The following is a 14,716-nucleotide window of genomic DNA, read 5'->3' as shown; positions in this document are numbered from 1 at the left end:
TTTCAGGCACTGGAAATAGAGGGGAGGAACAAAGAGAATTTATATTTTCCTCTACTTTCTATGGATTGTTGTTTCTGATCCAAATGTCAACATCCTGTTATCTCTCTCTCTCTCTCTCACTAACTCATGCTTTGCACTATATGGTAGCACTCCTACTAGAATTCCAGTTTCAGAAGGACCTGATAGCCTTTAAAATCATTAAAACAACTGCTGCCAAATTAATGTTCCTAAAATAATGCTTTTATCATTATTTTTCTTATTCAACAATCACCCATATAACATTCAAACAAAAGAATGTAGAATAATCACATTCTATTTTTCTCCTACCAAAACAATACTATAAGAATCTTGATAGCAAAAAAAAAAAAAAAAAAAAAAGAAAGAATCTTGATAGCAAATACCTGGAAATGATGAGATTGCTCCCATATTCATGGCCCTTCACTAATTAATTCAAAGACTGTTTCCCCAAGAAGCCAATATGTGTCTTGAAAAATCATTGCACATCATGGCATTTGAAGCAAGTACTAGCACTTGGTCAGAGACCATGCCTATCATAAACCTGCCATTATGGATAAAAAGAAAAGAGCAACAAAAACTTCCAAGGGAAAAACATTTTAATCAAGGCCCTTCCTTTAGTGAAATACTTGAACTTTAGAAAACTAAGCAAATAGGGGATGCCTGGGTGGCTCAGTGGGTTAAGCATCTGCCTTCCCGTCAGGTCATGATCTCTGGGTCCTGGGAATGGAGCCTTGTGTCAGGCTTCCTGCTCAGTGGGGAATCTGCTCCCTCTCCCTCTGCCTATGCTGTTCCCCCTGCTTGTTCTCTCTCTCTCTCAAATAAATAAATAAAATCTTAAAAAAAAAAAAAAAGAAGAAGAGAACCAAGCAAATAAGATTTTAGTTTCTTATCTGTAAAATAATGTAATTGGCTTATGTTCCAAAACGCTATCGCTATCCTTCCTCCTGCTTTCCTAATCAAACTGTCTTCATCAGTGCCTGAATGTTATTGTGTTTCCTGTGCGGTTGCTTGTGCTCACAGCAGGTCTTTTTTTCCTTCCAACCTCATTCCCACAAATACCCAGAATGCTTTATTCCCACTTCCCTAGATTAAAAGCCCAATTCAAATTTCACTTCAATGAAGAGTTCTCTTACCATCCTCTCACAAAGAACCTTCTCCTTCCATCTAGGTCTTCTTGTATTTGTCCCCTGGATAGTTAACCTGACAGTCACTAACTGAAGTGTAATTATCTTAAAGCACCCCTATTTCTTTGGAGCTACCTACCAATCAACAAATTAAGCTATATTCATTGAAGATAAGGATTGACTTTTACCTTTTAGTACTTCCACAATGCTTGGTGCAAGCTTTGTAGATACTTGGCTCCATGTTCTGAATGATGACATTTAGAGTCACTTGAACTCAACTAAGAAAGTTTATTTGCAAACCTCTCTTTTGCAAATTCACAATCTATTTCAATACACAATACATAACACCTCCTACTGACCCCTCAGCTCAGAGGGTGGATGCCTTCTCAGGGAACTTGTGTGCCCCATCTCACCCCTGGACTGTTCACAGACTCCCTTGCAAAATGTTGGAGGCCACGTTCAGAATTTTCGCCCTGAGGAAAGGCAGCAAAAGCTCCACAAAGTCCCCTCATCAATACTGACACTTGCATCTGAGGTTCTGGCAAAGGGTGGGGTTTCTCAAAATCATTAACCTGATTTGCAGAGGGCTGCTACACAGTGACACACACAATAGTGATCAGATGAATTTTGACTACGTAATTCATTGTTGGCTGCAGTGAGAAGCACTGTGCCTTCAGGTCTCACTTACTCTGAAGGGGGACAATTAGCATAAAAATGTAACCGGGTCATGCAGAGTTTGTGCTGCTTCCATAACCAATACAGCCAAACATTTTCTCTGGAAACTATAGGGAGAACACTATTTCTAGCTTGGGCTGTGGGATATCTTTACAAGTCACTTTTGTTTCAAAGCCATTTGAATCAATAGAATTTTATTTCACGGATTTTAATTAATTTAATTTTAATTTTAATTTCTGGATTAAAACGTGACCATTTATAGCATGTGGCACTTTAAAAAAAAGGGGGGGGGGCTTTAAGAGTAGAACTGAGATATCCCTGAGGAAGAAGAAATTCAGAAATTCCATTTAAAGAATGCAGTATTAGCTCTGTCTTAGAGTTTACAGTCTGAAGGTCTGCCATACAGATTTCAGACTTGCTTAACTAGGCCCTACAATCATAAAGCCAACTCTTTGCAATAAATCTCTTGATATGTACGTATATATGCATGTGCATGTATGTATATACACACATGTGTATAACACACATATGTACATGTATGTATGTATGTAGTGTGTGTGTATACATATATATCCCCATTGGTTCTGATTTATATGACAAAAATCAAATATCAAAACTCATTAAAAGAATCAGATACGTGAACAATCTATTGAATGACAACACTATTAGGTCTTCCTTCCTTGTTATTTCTTGAAAGCAAAGAACTGAAGTCCACCTGATGTTGAAAGAATTTTCTTCCCAGTAATCACAATAATACTTTGTCTCAATTTCTAAGAAGGATAAAAGATCTCTATGTTGAAAATTATAGTACATTGATGAAAAAAATCAAGACACAAATAAATGGAAAGGTTTATCATGTTCCTGGATTTGAAGAATTAATATTGTTAAAATGTCATTACTACCAAAAGCTATCTATAGATTTAAAATCCCTATCAAGATTCCAATGGTAAATTTTACAGAAGTAGAAAAAAACACAAGATTTATACAGAATGACAAAAAAAGATCCCAAACAGCCAAAGCAACCCTGACAAAGAACAAAGCAGGAGATATCACTCTTCTTGATTTCACTCTATGCTATAAAGCTAAAGTTATCACAACAGGATGATACTGGCATACAAACAAACAAATAGACCAATGGACAGAATTGAAGTCCAAAACTAAAACCGAGCATATGTCTCAACTAATATTTGACAAAGGAGCCAAGTATATTCAATGGAGAAAAGACAGTCTTTTCAATAAGTGGTGCTGGGATAATTAGTCACATGTAAGAGAATGAAACTAGACCCATATTTTATACCACTAACAAAATTAACTTGAAATGAATTAAATATTAAATGTAATATCTAAAATCATGAAACGCTTAGGAGAAAACATAGAAACAAAGCTCCTTGACATGGGTCTTGGTAATGATCTTTTGGTGATGACACTTAAAGCATAAGCAACAAAATAAAAATAAATAAGTAGAAATACACCAAACTGAAAAGCTTTTGCACAACAAAATAAATCACCAATAAAGTGAACAACCTACAGAATGTGAAAAAATATGTGCAAATCATATATCTGATAAAAGATTAATATCCTAAACTTATAAAGAAATTTAAAAAATCATACCACTCAACAGCAGAACAACAACAAACAAATAATCCAAATAACAAATAGGGAAAGAACCTGAATAGACATTTCTCCTAAAAGATACACAAAAGACCAATAGGTACATGAAAATATACTCCACATCACTAGTCATTAAGGAAGTAGAAATTAAAACAAGAATGATATATCACTTCATGTCTGTTAGCATGGCCATCATCAAAAGTATCCTAAGAAGTCTCATCAAAGGCAAATCTTTTCCCTTTCTTCTTTTTCCCCACTTTCTTCTCTTTCCTTTTTTCCCCTAATGTATCTATATGAGAATACAGATCTTAGCTGGACCCACTGTTCAGTTTTACATTTTATGTAATCAAACCAACATGCTATATGCTTTAAACTTACACAGGGATTTATGTCAATTATTGCTTAATAAAACTGGAAGAAGATAAAATGAGAAAACTAAACTTTAAATTAGGATTCAATCTAAGTTTGTTTTACTCCAAAATGTCATTCTTAACAATTCTGACAATATAGAGAATTATATATAAATTATCTCCTTCAGATATTAGATATTAATTAACTCTCAAAATACTATCATAAACATATTCAAGTAAAGATGCCCCAGTGGACAGTGTAAACGTTCCAAGCTCTATCCATTTTCAGAGACCTAATGTTGCACAGACATTGCCTGTAAGCCTGTGAAAGGTTAGATCTGTGAATGCCTTTCTCTTATAAGCTATGGTATAATTGATATTTTTTAATCATTTTTAAAAAGACAGCATAGTTCAAGTTCATCTAAATTAATGTACCTTTTGATTGTTGATTTAAAAGCTCACTAATTGAAAGGAATGGTTCTGGTACAATGCATAGAGTCCAAATACATGACTAACAAGATAGTTTTTATAATGCAGCCTATTCATAAGATGAGGACTGACTGTACTCTGTCCTGTTCTCTCCTAATCAGGGAGGAAGAGAACAAGCTGTAATAAATCTTATTGAGAAACTTCTCATGCAAATTTGAATGGGGGAGGAAAAGGAAGAGAAAGGACAAAATATTTTCTTTCAAATTGTATCCTTCATATCTCCTCTTCCTCCAGTCCTATTAATAGGAGTACCAAAATTCTTGAGCATAATGAAAGTATTTGTACAGAAAGTAAAATTCTTGTGGCTCTTCCTATAGATTGTAAAGTAGTTTGGACAGTGTCCCCAGATTATGCATTTTATATAAACAGCAAAGATAATTTAAATTTCTTTTTTTTTTTAAGATTTTATTTATTTATTCATGAGAGATAGAGAGAGAGAGGCAGAGACAAGGGCAGAGGAGAAGCAGGCTCCCCGCAAGGAGCCCCATATGGGACTCAATCCCGGACCCGAGATCACACCCTGAGCCCAGGATCACACCCTGAGCCCAAGGCAGACACTCAACTGCTGAGCCACCCAGGTGTCCCAACACCAATGGTAATTCAATACTTATATTACCGACTGCTATTTCCAAATAATGCAGATGAGCTAGTCTTGTTTTCCAAGTAACTACCAGATGCATAGATGCTAGAAAGGTAGATCAGATGATAGATGATGACGATGATGATGATAGGTAGATGATAGATAGATAGATGATAGATAGATGATGATAATGATAGATAGATAAATAGATGATAGATAGATAGATAGATAGATAGATAGATAGATAGATAGATAGACAGATAGATAATAAATAGATACAACTGTCAAGGCACTCTTTTGTACTGACTGGATTCATATTTGGAAATGCAAAAAATTAACTAGATAAAATTTAAAACTGATCATTTAATATAATTTGAAAGGAAGAAGTTTAATGAATTACACAGCTCTACCTTGGGCTGTTAGCCAAATGTGCACTATATTTCAAAATAATAGAAATTAGTAACTTTTCCAACACAGTTTGCTCAATGTGTGACCTATTCTTTAGCTTAAACAATTGGTGCAAATTCCATTTCATTAACATTTTTGCTTATTTCCTGTGTATTATTCCTTCCATTGGATAAAAGCTAAATTTCTAAATAGATTAATATGTGTGAAAACTACTCTTGCATTTTTTTTTTTTTGCCTGAATTGTTCTTATTGACATGTTTTGAGGTCTTATGCTTGAAGCACACTGGGCTTCTGCAACAAAGCCAGAAGAAGAACACAAGGAAAGTAAACCAGAAAAAGGCAGGAATACATAACAAAGTCAATAGATATATGGTAAAAGTCAATGCAGTCTACCGGTGAAGGCATAACATTCAGTGTTACAGAGGTTCCATGGCAATATGTGAATTTTCAATTGTCAACAGTTTTACATTTTGTGAAGTATAACATTCACTCAGAAGAGTTGTACAAATCGTATGTATTCAGATAGATATGCCAAGAACAATCGTAGCATACCAGAGCCTTCCCCTCCATTGTACTCCTTTTCAGTTAATATTCTCCATAATGAAAACCAAAATCCAGATTTCCAGCATTATAGGTTAGTTTTGCTTCTTTTTGAAATTTAAGTTATTGGAATTGTGCAGGTGAATTCTTTGATTTTTTGACTTTTTTCTTTCAACATTATAAATGAGTGATTTATCACACTGCTTGTACTATCAGGACTTTCTTTCATTTTCATTATATATATTTTTATTGTGAAAATATACTAATATTTATTTGCTTTTGATGGGCATAGAAAGGGTTTCCAGTTTGTTTTTTATGCATACTACTGCTATGAACATTCTTGTTCATGTATTTGGTATACATATCTTTGGTGCATTTTTCTTGAGTTCAACCTAAGGATTAAACTACCAGATATGATATGCAAAGGTTTAAGACATACTACAAAAGAGTTATAAGTCTATCTACCAATTCATAGGCTTATCTGTTTTGTTATTTATAAAATAATTTCATTCAGACAGAATGTAGGCCACCCATGGCTATGGTCTATAGAAAAGTAAAAAAAATAAAATAAAATAAATAAATAAATAAATAAATAAATAAATAAATATAAAAAAAATAAAAGAAGGATAATGTTATTACCCCCCCCAAAAAAAAGAAAAAAAAGAAAAGTCTATAGAAGTTCAGATGAATAAATTTTCAGCTTTGAAATACTATGAAAGAAAATAGCTAAGACATGTAAACACAGATTCACATGATCACGCACATAACAATTTATAACTTTGTTTTTATTTGCCAAAGATATGTGGAAATAATCATTTCCTTGATTAACCTGATAGAGAATATATTGAAAGTACTTGGGGCCTGAAGTAACTTTCTTAGCTAACACTTGCACAGTGAAAATATGACTTATATTTCAAGGAAAATTTAGAGACTGCATACAGAAGAGAAAAACAACATATATACTAAACAGACCTATACCCACCTCACCCACGGTGAATTTATGGCACTCTTCTCACCTTCTATGTCTTTCTTTTTTAACAGTAGTTTGTAATTTGTCTCAGAGCTTTGAGTTAGAAGAAAGTCTGAAGATGTAAGAAATATCATCTTCAAAGCAAATAATTCTTCTTCAGAGAAATCTAATAATAGATTTTTTAAATTGTCACCATCTGTTATATACCCTGCCATCTGTCTCTAATGACTGGCTGCAGACTGTATCCAACATACTCCCACTTTGTTATTTTTGTTACTATTATTTGCAATTTCTCAAATTGATATCTTGGACCCAAGATGTCTGTGTCACTTTTAATTGATAATTAGTATAATGGGCTCACAAGAATAACAACAAAAACCAACAGTTTGAGGAATTTCATATAGTTCTTACACTTTATGCCTCAGGTCTATGTGAACTCTTTTGCTAGATAGTCCTGGAAGACCTATTTGACCCTCTATTTTATTCCAATAGAATTTATTAGCCATACCTTTTTCTTCAGATACTTTTCTTCATAAAATCTATTTTTTAACCGTGCAAATAGAATTATATTATATGGGTTCAAAAAGTATCCTTCCAAGGATTTAGTAATACTAGGAACCAAGAAATTTTTGAACTGCCGAACTCCTCCCAAATGTGTGATTCCCAGAACAATAGTACCTCTTATACTTTCCAGCTAAGCACCAGGAAATACCCTCTCAGGCTGGCCTGTGCCATGTTAGGGCTGGCCAAAATCCCAAAATAATAAAAAATTAGCTGCTACGATAGGTGAGTGAACTGATGAGTATTGCCCAGTGATAGGATACTTCCGAGATTTCCTAAACGTGAAAGGAGCTTGGTTATTTTAATTTGGAGTTGCTATTTTCTCCTTTACACACTCTGTTCCTGGAAAGGTGAAGTGTCTAACAAGTAAATTTGAGAGAATGGCTGGCATATTTGCTCATTACTGCTCTCTTCTCCTGCAAGTGAGCCTGCCCTCTTTTAAGAGATAAATTCTAATTCTGTGGTTTAGTAATTCTCTCTGGCTAAGACCCAAAGTTATATTTTCCAGTTTGGCCTCTGTCAATACTAAAGGCGATATTTTATATTCATCTTTAATAATTTGTTTTATATCTTAATATTGTACAGAAGCTGGGCCAAGAATAGTAGTCTTAGTTGGTCTGTAAAGGACCCAGTTATGCTTGGACTGAGAACATTGAAAAATGAAATAACAAAATTTTAGATAAAACACACATAAGGAGGCTTTTGGAATGAAAAGGGCATTTGTTTGTATTCCTAAATCTCTGATATAAAGGGAGAAATTTTTGACTTTTGTGATTTATTATCAACTCTCCATCTGGCTCTGTGCCTGAGGGGTGGTATGCAGATCTTCATAAAGAATCTGCCTGGCATGACCCCTGCAGGTGGAGTCCAGTGACACCATCAAAAATGTGAAGGCCAAGATCCAGGATAAAGAGAGCATCCCCCCTGACCAGCAGAGGCTCATCATTGCAGGTAAGCAGCTGGAAGATGGCTAAGCTTTCTGATGAAAACATCCTTTAAGAGTCAACTCTCCACCTGATGCTCTGTCTGAGAGGTAGTTGTTAATTCTTCAGTCTTGAATTCTTAGTGCCCAATGATGGCATTGCTCTGCACTCTAGCTTTTTGCCCCAATTTAAGCTTAGAAATTACCAGTTTCAGTAATAGCTAAATCACTAGTTGTTTCAATAACTGTTCAAAATGTAAGTTTTGTTGCATGGTAGAAAAAAAAGGGGGGGGGGGAGGGAGAGCAATTTTGACCCCTGCTCCAAGGCTGCAGGGGTCAAAAGCTTATTTGTAATAAGCTTTGTAGCAATCATATGGTAGAGTGGCCTTAGCAATAACTGTAGCTTATGTATGATTTAACTTTGAGTGGTTCTTTTCAAACAAGTCTTGGGCAAAGGTGGTATAGCCATGAAAATGGCCTTGATAAGAGCCAGAAGGCCCAAGCCAAAGGTAGCTAAATGAGAACACATGCAGGTCTGAGAGACAGAGTTTGCAGATGCCAGCAGAACTTTCTAACTTTGTCTTAGTAGAGTCAAAGACTCAGTTATAGGGCCAGATACACAAGAACACCAAAGATACGGCCTTAATAAAGTATGTCCTAGAGGCTCTGTAGCAGGCCCTGCTTTTCCTAACTGGAATAGCTGAGATAAGTCATACAGAGAAAAGATTCTGTTAGGCTTTTTAGTCATTTGCAGGACAATATTGGCTACTTCCAAAGTGCAAAGCAGTTGAGTTTCTTGTTATTTTAGAAATCAGGTTCTAGCAGGATCTAAACAACAGTAGAACCACTAATCCAAATTTTATTCTGTACTCAGGGCCACAAAGGAACTGTAGAGAAACTAACTTTGGACCCATCTGGTGACTAACACAAACTCAAGGCTATTCTCCTCCCATGATATGATCTTAAGTTGACTATAGATTTATTTAACAAGGGGAAACTTAGATAGATTCCCCATGTACTCACTTCTCTCTAATCTTGTGTGAAAACCAACATCTTTCTGGGAGTTTATTCATAGCTTAATTTAAGTTCACAGAACATGGTGTGATCTTTAATTTTATATCAACTTGGCTAGGCTATGTTGCCCAGTTTGGCCAAACACTAGTGTAAATGATGCAGTGAAGATATTTTGTGATGTGATTAATGTTTCTAATCAGTTTACAAACTAAAGAACAAAAAACTAAATTTCCCCAAAAAAGATTTTTTTTTTTTGACAGGGAGAGAGGAGAATAAGAGGAACAGAGAGAGAGGGAAGGAGAGAATATTAAGCAGGCTCCATGCTCAGTATGACACAGGGTTTGATCTCATTACATTGAGATCAAGACCTGAGCCAAAATCAAGAGTTAGATGCTTAATTGACTGAGCCACCCAGGTGATCCCCTAAAAAAGAATTTTGCTCAAGACTGTACATAGAAACTTTGCCCGAGGGACACCTGGGTGGCTCAATGTTTGAGCGTCTGCCTTTGGGTCCTGATTCTGGGGTCCTGGGATCAAGCCCCATATCAGGCTCCCTGCATGGAGCCTACTTCTCCCTCTGCCTATGTCTCTGCCTCTCTCTCTCTTTCTCTCTAGGTCTCTCATGAATAATTAAATAAAATCATTAAAAAAAAAAAAAAAACAGGAGAAAGATGGTGGTGGCCATACTGGAACGTTTGGGTGCATTATGGATGCAGAATCTGAGGGGGAAGCTGGCCTTAGGGCTTCTTTCATCTCACAATGTTTTACCCCGGTCATTTATCCACATGAGTGGGTCTCTGGACATTAATCGAAAATGGGAAAAGAAGAATAAAATTATTTATCCTCCACAGTTGCCTGGAGAACCTTGGAGGCCAGCAGAAATCTACCATTGTCGAAGGCAAATAAAATACAGCAAAGACAAGATGTGGTATTTGGCAAAACTGTTATGAGGAATATCCATTGACCAGGCTTTGGCTCAGTTGGAATTCAGTGACAAAAAGGGGGCCCAAATAATTAAAGAGATTCTCTTAGAAGTACAAGATATGGCAGTGAGAGACCACAATGTGGAATTCAGATCCAATTTATATATAGCTGAATCGACTTCAGGACGAGTCCAGTACCTGAAACGCACCCAATACCATGGCAGAGGACACTTTGGGATCATGGAGAAGGTTTATTGCCATTACTTTGTGAAGTTGGTGGAAGGCCCTCCACCTCCACCTGAGGCACGGAAGACGGCAGTCACCCATGCCAAAGAGTATATTCAGGAGCTTCGCAACTGGACCATTATTCATACCCTGTGATGGGGGATTCAGGCTCTACAGTGTATATATTTTGCCATTTATTTCTTAAAAACAAACAGAAATTAAAGATAAATGCCTTAAAAAAACAAAACAAAACCTTTGCCCTAGTGTTCAACCTGCCACCTACATTTCAGACTCAGGACTGCAAAATCAGCTCTTGTCTGATTTTTAGTCTGCCAACCTATGGACTTTGGGCTAGCCAGCCCCCAAAATCATGTGAGTAAATTTCTCTTTAGGGGTGCCTGGCTGGCTCAGGGAAGAGCATGTGACTCTTGATCTTGGGGTCATGGATTTTGTGTTACTAACTCTTTGAACTTCAACATGCAAAGCACAGCAGAAACTGTCCTTAGATTTTCTGAGACCCTGATGAAACTAAGTCCATTCTAATGACAAAATTTAGGTTACAACTGCTGAAAGATTCCCAGGATCTATAAAATTACTAAGAACTCATCTGGCTGTGACTCATGGGAATTACAAATTGAGAGAAATTTATGCTTTGGATTATGGATTTCTATCAGAAAGGCAAGAACATTTTATTTTGGTATTTAGTTTCTTTGGACTTGGAGTTGCAATGGGATTTAATGTTTAGCCTTTAACTTGCCTTAGGAATTTGATAAGAGAAGTGAAAACATAGTCAAATTTGGGATACCTTTATGCTGTTAAGATTTTTTAGGATTCTCTTTTTGGCATTTTATCCTAATTATATCATTTAATTTCATTGTAGAAATATTTGATAACTTGAAGATAATCAGTAGGGCTGATTCATTTGGCTGAGAAATAGAATATGGAATAAATTATAGAATGGCCTTTCAGTTGACTTAATTCATGTGCTGTTTGGATAATTTCATAGATATCTAAAGGTAAAATCTAACTATCCACCAGCTCTCAAAGGATAGACTGGTATTAGAGAAGTGGTTTTGCAGAGGAGGCACAGGATAGTCCTGATTAAACTGCTAATCTCTTCTGAGAGGAATGACCTTATCCCCAGTAGATCATAGTTTAATGGTTAAGCCAAAGTTAAAAAGAGAACAAATATTGAAAGAATATTAGTATGAAGTGTTTCCTTTTCTTTACATTTTCTTTCTGTGGAAGGAATTCTGATAGTTTACTCAAAATCTCTTCTACTTTACTAATGCTAAAGCTGAAGTTAAGTCATATATCTAATTAGTAAATTTGGGGAAAATAACTGGGCAGGTTCTGTTCCGCTGTTCTCTTCTACCTTTTGACAGCTATTCTGGCCACTAAGATATTCTGCTCTGGTCCTCCAGGTATAGACTACCCACCTTTCCTCACAAAGGACCTATAGACCCCAGTTCAGAATTACCTGCAACTAAGTCTGCTAATTTCAAGGCCAGTATTAACAAGCCCATTTGTCTGACAAACATAAAATTGAATTCACTGACCTGGTTTCAATCAATAATAAAGTTATTTTAGCTTCTATCTTTACCTTTTATGTCTTTTCTCCGAACTTAGGTGAGGAACAGAGATTCTTTGATTGAGGTCTGTTTAGAGATCTTAATATCTGGTTTCCATAATTGCATTATTTTCCCAATTATTCCAGGTACAACTATTTAAAAAATGGTCCCCACATCCTCTACTGTTTTTTTCCCTGTATAGAACTTTTAGTCACATTTCTAAAGCATGAAATTTTTCAGAACAATGAACTATCTAAATAATTCTCTCAATACCACTGCATTGATCAGATCACCCTTCCCTCATTGATTTAACAAGCCCATCTTTTTTATGTCACATACTATACATATACACATTTCTCAATAGATAGAAGGAAATAAAAGGAAAGTCATAGTCTTAAGTCATGAAAGTTTCTATATACATGTATATATAGTGTGTTTATTATGTTATCATTTCCTGTTGAAACACAGAGCACATCTCTTGTATTTCTTGTATTTCTTGTATTTTAATCTCTTGTATTTCTTACCACTCTGAATTACGCATTGATGCATAAGTAATTTGTTTTAATTGTCTGTAAATGACAGTATATCTTACCTACCTCTGTTTTTTTTTTCCCCAGTTCCTAGCACAGTAAAGTCACAACCTAAGCATTCATTAAAGGGTTGTTGAATATATTTACATAAACGGTAAAACTTTTTACAAATATAAACTGGAAAAGTGAGTATGGGTACTATGGATATAGTTTGTTGGTTCTAGAATATAAGACAATTGTTGTTTTTGTTAAACCTTGGAATAAATATATTTTCAAATTTATGTTGATAAGGATCACAAAGTGGTTGGCTTTTTTTTTTTTTTTTTTAAGATTTTATTCATTCATTAATGAGAGACACCTCTAGAGGGAGAGAGAGGCAGAGACACCGGCAGAGGGAGAAGCAGGCTCCATGCAGAGAGCCCGACGTGGGATTCGATCCCAGGTCTCCAGGATCATGCCCTGGGCTGAAGGCAGCGCTAACCCATTGAGCCACTGGGGTGCCCCAGTGGTTGGCTTTTAACTCATGAGTTGGAAGCTTTGTTTCCTGGGTTTTATTGGTAGAGGTTTTAAGAAAAGATGACACTAATTACCCCCACCCCCAAATCTTTCTACTATAATGAACCTCAAATATATGGTTATACTGATACTGCATTTAGACTTATCTGCAGGTTACATAGTTATGCCTGTAGTGGCATTAAAGATTTAAATATGCTTACTCAGGAGCAAAAGAGAATCCAAGCCCAAACTTTGGTTCTTAGGCAGTTTGGGCCAAAGTATGAGAGGTGAGCTAATTCTCTGTGCTGCATAGGAATTGTCATTTGGATATGCCTCTATCTCTGTCATTCAGAGTTTCACACCACAAGGTCAAATACAACCAACTTCTTGGTTTCACAACCATCCACAAACTGAATATACAGGAGTCATGGCCTTTAGATGGCCACTGTAGATGATTCCAATGTGGACCTGGCATCAGAGGAGATAAGGCTCCATGAGCTGGAATGAAAAAAAGAAAATCAGAAACTAACACAGAAGCCTGGGACTAGATCAGAGACACCCCTGACAATTCCCAGAAAAATCCTGGAAGAATTTAAGGGCAACTAAAGTTCTTGCAAAGTAGATGAAAACAAAAAATAGTGTTTTCATAATGTGTACAACTTTTTCTTTACCCCTGTGTTATTGTGGCCTAAGATGGACATAATCTCTACTTACAGGTTTCATTGTAATAATTTTCATTTGAATCAAAATGATTACCAATTTTGAATATCATGGGAAGTAGCAGACCCTCTCCCTAGTTCATAGAAGATATGAAGTTATTTTAAACAAATTGGTATTCCTCTCACTACATTGAGGAACTTACACACACACACACACACACACACACACACACACATATATATAATGTATACTTTTATATATAATAAAGTCTTTTCACCTACTTCTTTTTGGATCCCTACTGTTTTTTTAAAAAATTTTATTTATTTATTCATGACAGAGAGAGAGAGAGAGAGAGAGAGAGAGAGGCACAGATATAGGCAGAGGGAGAAGCAGGCCCCATGCAGGGATCCCGACGTGGGATTCAATCCCAGGACTCCAGGATCACACCTTGGGCTGAAGGCGGCGCTAAACCGCTGAGCCACCCAGGCTGTCTTGGATCTCTAGTATTAATAATTCACCTTTGAAAATGAGATGTTCAATATAAGAAGCTTCTGCACAGCAAAGGATACAGTCAACAAAACTCAAAGACAACTTACAGAATGGGAGAAGATATTTGCAAATGACGTATCAGATAAAGGGCTAGTTTCCAAGATCTATAAAGAACTTCTTAAACTCAACACCAAAGAAACAAACAATCCAATCATGAAATGGGCAAAAGACATGAAGAGAAATCTCACAGAGGAAGACATAGACATGGCCAACACGCACATGAGAAAATGCTCTGCATCACTTGCCATCAGGGAAATACAAATCAAAACCACAATGAGATCCCACCTCACACCAGTGAGAATGGGGAAGATTAACAAGGCAGGAAACCACAAATGTTGGAGAGGATGCGGAGAAAAGGGAACCCTCTTACACTGTTGGTGGGAATGTGAACTGGTGCAGCCACTCTGGAAAACTGTGTGGAGGTTCCTCAAAGAGTTAAAAATAGACCTGCCCTACGACCCAGCAATTGCACTGTTGGGGATTTACCCCAAAGATACAGAT

General features: G+C 36.2%; 1 pseudogene; it reads left to right on the top strand.

Moving 5' to 3' along the window:
• The first annotated feature begins 9,932 nt into the window (after positions 1–9,932).
• Positions 9,933–12,785, top strand: LOC144283736 (large ribosomal subunit protein uL22m pseudogene; annotated as a pseudogene).
• Positions 12,786–14,716: the final 1,931 nt, after the last annotated feature.

This window comes from Canis aureus, chromosome 14 (genome assembly GCF_053574225.1).
Source record: "Canis aureus isolate CA01 chromosome 14, VMU_Caureus_v.1.0, whole genome shotgun sequence".
NCBI classification, from domain to species: Eukaryota; Metazoa; Chordata; class Mammalia; order Carnivora; family Canidae; genus Canis; species Canis aureus.
Note: the sequence above shows the minus strand (reverse complement) of the source record. Positions and strands in the feature narration are given on the sequence as shown.